Source organism: Camarhynchus parvulus, chromosome 12, assembly GCF_901933205.1.
Source record: "Camarhynchus parvulus chromosome 12, STF_HiC, whole genome shotgun sequence".
In the NCBI taxonomy this organism is placed as follows: Eukaryota; Metazoa; Chordata; class Aves; order Passeriformes; family Thraupidae; genus Camarhynchus; species Camarhynchus parvulus.
Genome location: NC_044582.1, coordinates 16,470,604 through 16,476,603, shown reverse-complemented (window position 1 = coordinate 16,476,603; position 6,000 = coordinate 16,470,604). Strand labels below are relative to the sequence as shown.

At 59.6% G+C, this 6,000-nt stretch overlaps 1 protein-coding gene across 6 annotated transcripts in view; it reads left to right on the top strand.

Moving 5' to 3' along the window:
• The first annotated feature begins 3,132 nt into the window (after positions 1-3,132).
• FOXP1 (forkhead box P1) overlaps positions 3,133-6,000 on the top strand; it is a 378,109-nt gene continuing 375,241 nt past the window's right edge. For 3 of the 6 annotated variants that reach the window (XM_030956504.1, XM_030956503.1, XM_030956497.1), the window contains exon 1: positions 4,043-4,121. The gene's annotated coding sequence lies outside the window, so the exon portion shown is untranslated. Of the gene's footprint in view, positions 3,354-4,042; positions 4,122-4,526; positions 4,885-6,000 lie in introns of those variants that run through there. The other 3 variants (XM_030956506.1, XM_030956500.1, XM_030956498.1) reach the window with 2 other exon arrangements.

Genomic DNA, 6,000 nt, shown 5'->3' with positions numbered 1-6,000 from the left:
GTTTCATCAGCCATGGACTTTCAGCAAGATTGGATGGGTCGTGGCGTTTGCCAATCCACGTACGGCATGTAATTATATTCAGGAAGCAATAGGAATTAAATTACATTAATTCCCATGAATATTCATTTAAGAATCTCGACCAAATTCAGGCAGATTAATAGTCCAACGAAAATACAATGGCTATTCATTGCCCCCACAGGAAAAGGAAATATGTATTGGCTGGCAGCTCAGGCCAAATGGAAATGTGCTATAGAAAAGTTATCTCTGGGTGGCTTCTGGTACAGTGGCGGCTGGAGGGACACCTCCAGGAGCAGAGAGGATTAGTGTGGGTACGGACGTGGGGAGCCTTTCCCATCCACCAGGAACCCAGAGGAGTCTGGGGTGAATCCAAGACTCATGTCTCTGCACTGCCCATGCAAATCCAAACCAACTCTGACTGCAGTGGAGCTTCTCTGGACTCACAACAGAGCAAAATGTCATTTATTCTGTGCCTGACTCTTTCTGCCCTGTGCGTGGAGCCAGGCTGCAGCCTGCTCTGCCTGGATTGTGATGCTGCGGGGCAGCACAGCCATTTCTTTCCCTTACAAGCAGCACCAAGCTGGCTGTGCTGCTGGCTGCCTGCTCTGCCACAGCCAGCCCAGCACCAGCCCTCGGGGTGGCTGTGGGGCAGCCCTGTCCTGCCAGGCACCTCCTGGCACATGGAAGCTCAGTTCTGTTCCAGCTTGTCCTCCCAGCACAGGCCAGGACATGGCTTCTACTGTGGCCAGGGAAACTGGGAAAGTATAATAGCAAAAGCAGATGAAGGATGCAAATGTGTTTGCAACTGAGGGATCAGAATTTGGCATGCTGGAAACCCCCCTCCCCATCAACAATATTTCATTTTAAAAAATATCTGGGTTTGGTTACAGCTCTCATTTGGGAGAACTTACACTTTTTATTTTGTCAGACAAGCCAACTTGAGACCTTGGCTGTGTCACATTATCTCTTTGTGGGACTTCCCCAGTTGGAGAACAGACCCAGCTTCCACCAAAGCTGGTGCAAGTGTTACCAAGAGCATAGGGCTTAGTCTCTAAGCTGATGTTTACACCTTTTAAAATTCCCCCTCATAGGCAAGTTGACCTCTCCTGCCCTTGAAGTTCTCTGAGCAAAAGAAAGGTCCAGTTATTTTACCTTGCACGTGTACCATGTGATGGGTGGAACTGCATTTTCTACTTTTTTGAAGGTTATTTGTTGCCAGACTGATCTGATTTGCCCTGAGTACACCAAAAACAAGGAAATGTGGAAGGCAGCAACCACCATTTTGCCAAGAAGGGGTTTTGCCTCAAGTTGCAGTATAAGAATACTCACAGGGCTGCTTCTGCTTGTGCTTATTTGAAACAAAAGTCAGATAATCATAAAACCAGGCTGTAAATCCAATGTACATTTCTCTTTATGTCCGCCAACTTTTTGGGGCAGTACATGGTGTGTATCTCATCTTTTCATGTCTGATGTAAAAGGTAAAATAACAGCTGAGTACCCACATGGGCTTTGCACCTACGCAGGAGTGCCAAGTGGGCCAGGAACCCGCCGTGCAGCCTGGTGATGTGCTCTGCAAAGCCTCATAAACCAGTGACTAAGGCAGAAAGGACTCCAAGGCCTGGCTCCTGGGACATTGGAGGTGTGGCATTACAGTAGCTTGGAAAACATTCTGACTTTATAACAAGTAACACCTATAATTACAGAGGCGTCATCACCTTCATAATTTTTTTTTTTTTTTAGCTAACAAGCTGTAGTTGTAGCCTGTGTACATCCCTGCCAAAATCTGTGAAGCATTTGCTCTTGGGATGGTTCTGCCGGTGGTGGGAATATCAAGCATCTTTCTCCAGGCACTTGTAAAACAATACAGCAGTAAACAATTCAAGCACAATTAGCAGCTACATAGGCAGAGGGGGAGGGAGAAGTCCCACCGCTGGTACTGTCTGTGGAATTAATCATGTTTTACAGAGTTGATATACTGGTTTGGATGTGTGAAGTTAAAAACGGGAGATGAAGAAGTAGCCAATAAGCATTTATTCGAGGATGAAATGTAAAACAAGTATTGTTTTTTAGCAGTACAGGGGAGAGTGTTTAAAAAACGCTCTTTTAACAGGTTTAGCTCCCTTTTCTTCCTACTGAAGAAACAGATGAACTAAAAGATATAATAACAAGATGATGTTCGCTTTTAAAGCTGTTGGTCCCGACAGGTGACACAAACCCCTGCGGTGTCTCCTGCGGTACCGGGGCTGCAGAAGCGGGATGCTGAGCGCTCCGCTCCCGGTTCTCGCCCGTTCCCGGCCCCGAGCGCTCCCCGCCGGTCTGAGCGCACCGCTCCGGCAGCGGCGCGAGCATCACCTCCGCAAATATTTATTTGCAGCGATTTTCCGCTCTCAATTATTTAAAATATAATGAATTACGCATAAGTACCTCGCTATTAGGGTAATTCCAGGTCTTAATTGCTGCCAGCGCGGCTCCCGCCGTTCTGCCGGGAGGTGGCGCCGCGGGCCCGGCGCTGCTGCCGGAGCCGCCGGGGCCGGGGACCGGGACTAGGGGAGAGGCTGGGCTCAGCGCGGGGCTCCCGCGGGCGCGGCTCGCCCCGCGGTACCGCTCCTGACAGAGTGTGAAACTATCACCCCCGGGTCAGTCCCGCGGGCAGCCACACGCGATCGCCCAAAAAACAGGGAGGGAAGAAAGCCGAGCGGGTCACGGAAAAAGAGTTTTTTCCCCGAACGAGTCGGTCGCTCGGTAACTTCGCGGCCGCCTGCTGACTCCCGCCCGCAGCGCCGGCCAGGACGCGCTCCATCCCCGCGGGGCGCCCGGCGACCGAGCCCCGTCCCGTCGGCGCCGCGGTGCTGCCGGCAGCGGGCCGGGGTCCCGGGCAGGGCGAGGGGCTGCCCGGCGGGGCCGCTCCCCTCGCCTGCTCCGGCCGCCGTCAAAGGAGCCCCCGCGCCGCCGGAGGTTCCAAATCCGCGCTAAGGCCATCGGTGCTGTTAAAATTCGCGGTGCGCGAGTGCCGGAGCCTCAGGGCTGGGGCAGCCGGGTGGTCCCGGCTCTGCCCCCTCTCGCGTTCTCCCCGCGGTCGCTGCCACCCCTCTCCTCGGGAGCCCCGACGGCGCGGCCGGAGCGCTGCCGCTCCGCGCGCCCACCGAGATGCGGACCCACCCCCGCGGAGCGGCTGCGAGCGGGCACCTAGCCCCGTCCCCGGGACGGTCAGTCCCGCTCAGCGGCCGGTGTGCGCCGCTGCGCACCCGCGCAGTGTGTCTAAGCGGTGTTTGCGCCCACAGCGGCGGGCGCTGCGAGGGGAACGCGGGCAGCGCCCGCCTCGCCGCTCCGCGCAGGTAAGGCGGCTCCGCGGGTACCCGCGGAGGGCACTCCGGGATCCACCGCATCCCTCAGCTCCGCTGGCCTGATGCCCCGCTGCCCCCCGCGCGGCCGCAGAAAAGTTGGTAGGGGTGCGCAGCGCTGCGCCCCCGCCGACGGAGCGGCCCCGGCCCGGGCGCTGAGCTGTCCCTCGGGGTGCGGAGGGGTGCGCAGGGATGCGCGGCGCTGCGCTCCGCGCTCCACCGCCACTTTCGCTTCCCCGTGGGGCCGCCCCGCCTCCCCCGGCCCGGCCCCCCCCCCGGCCCCCCGGCCGTCCTCCGCGGAGCTCCGCGCCTGCGGGGCTTTCGCCCTTCACCCCCCGCTTCTATTATTTTATTTTTTTTTATTATTATTTTTCCCTTGCGCCGAGCCTTGTTTACCCAGCAGGTGGATGTGACGTCAGAGACTGACAACAGCAAAAAATAACAACATCTCCCTCCGCGGGGGTGTCGCGGGCCGCCCCGGCCCGCCCGCGCGGGGCTGCGCGGGGCGGGGAGGGGCGCGGGGCGGCGCGGGGGCGGGGGCGCGGCGGGGCGGCGTGCGGGGCCCGCGGGCGCGGCGCCGGGCGGAGGGCTCTATTGTTATTTACCGAGCGGCGGAGCACGCCGCCGCGCCGCCCGGGCTCGGCGTGCCGGAGGGACGGGAGGGGAGGGACGGGACGGAGGCAGCCCCGCGCCGCTCCGCGCCGCCGCCCGCCCGCGCCGCGGCCGCGCCGTGCTGGGCAGCGGCAGGGCCGAGTCCTGCGGGTGAGTCCGGCGCCCCCCGACACTTTCCCCGCTCCTCCGGGGCTGTTGCACTTTTCCCCCCGCCGGCCCCACGTGCCCGGCCGCCCCTCCCCGACCGCCGCCGCGGTATCCGGGGGGGTGGGGGGATATGGGGCGGCGGTGCGCGGATGCGGAGCCCCCTCCCCGGGCTGCGGGGCCGCCCGCACCCCCCCCCCGCCCACTTTGGAAACTTCCCCCCGCCCCGCGCTGCGCGCACTCCCCGCCGTGGTGGGATGCGGCGCGTCCCGCCCCCCTCCCATCCCCGCTCGCGCTTTCCGCGTGTTTTCCGCCGGGTCCCTCCGAGCCGCCGCGCAAGGAGCGCGTACGCCCCAACTTCTGCACTCGGGGCAAGAAGTTGCGGTGGGGCCGCGCCCCCCCGCACCAAGCCCGGCTGCCCGTTCCCCCTTCCCCGAGCACCTGTTGCGGCTTTACGCCCGCGCAGCCCCTTCCGCAGGCGCGGAGCTCCGCGCCGCGCATCCGCCCCCACCGCGGGTCCCTGGGACGCGTTGCGCCCATCCCCCCCAATTCTTGTCTTTTTTTTTTTTTTTTTTGAAACGAAGTGTTTGAATAAACACCCGCGCCTCCCCAGCTCAGCCCGGCGCAACTTCTCACTGCGCGGGTGCGGACCGCGCATCCTTCACGCGCGTGTGTGTGCGCACGTCCCCCTCCCGCGCAGCCCCGCGGTGCGGAGCCTCGGGACGGAGCCGCGGCTCGCTGCGCGCCGCGGAGCCGCCGCCGGTGCCCGGTAAGTAGGGCCGCCCCGCGCACCTGCCGGCCCGCACTGCGCGGCCGCGTCCCCGGGCAGCGGAGGGGTGCGCGCTGCTGGCGGCCGAGCGGCGTGTCCGCGCCTCCCTCCTCCCCACCCCCGCCCCGCCGGTTTGTGGGTTCCTTTCTTTCCTGGAAAAAAAAAAAAGAAAACACAACAAAAACCCAAACCAGCGCAGCGAGCGGGGCGCGGGCAGCTACGCGGGCAGGGCTCCGCGGGGCGCAGCGCAGCCCCCTCCGCACCGCCTGTAACTATTAATGACCGCGCGGCCCCGGCGCGGAGAGCATCGCCGGGCGGGCTGCGGAGCGCCGCGCTTTCAGCGACTCTTCTGCTGCCACTTCGCTGTAATGATTTTAATTGCGTGTTTTTGCTTTGAGTGAGCCAACCCGAGCGAGATTACTTTTTTTGTTTTTTCCTTTTTTCCCGTCTTTTTTCCCCCCGGTTCCCTCTGAACCCGGCAGCGGCGGCAGCGCGCAGCCCTCCGGTCCCTACCCGAGGCATCTGCCGCCTGCGAGCGCTCTCTGAGCCGCTTCTGTAGAGAAGCTGGAGCCCAACTTCTGTGCTCAGAAGTTTAAGGTTTCATTTTTAGTAACTGTTCTCGGAGTGAGTAATGGATGTGTACTGCTCGTAGCGTGTCGTCTACACTGTCTAGCCTGCTGATTTCTGGGGTGCTGGATGGTTTTAAATATTAAAACAGTTCTCTAAACTGTGTTTGCTTTCCATACAGTTTTTCTAAACTTGGATTTTACCTGATTTGACCAAATGTTGATGTCACTAGTGACAGCTGCTTAATTAGACAAAGTTGCAAGCATGTCATTGAAGAAACTTTTTTCCCTGTGCTGGTAATCCACGGTTTAATATTTGGGAACACATACACTTTGCTCGGTTTAATATTTTTTTTACAGTTTTTGTTACTGCTGAGAAGCTCTTACGTTTTGTAAGTTTGAGAGAGCCTGAAATAACTCCAGTTCCCAGAGAAGCGAGTGTGGGCAAGGAGGTACCGTGCATCTCGGCAGCCAGATTTGGGGGAAGACAGGGAAATTGGGGCTACTCGTTTCAACTTCTCTCCTCTGAAGCTTTTCCCGTGCACATTTT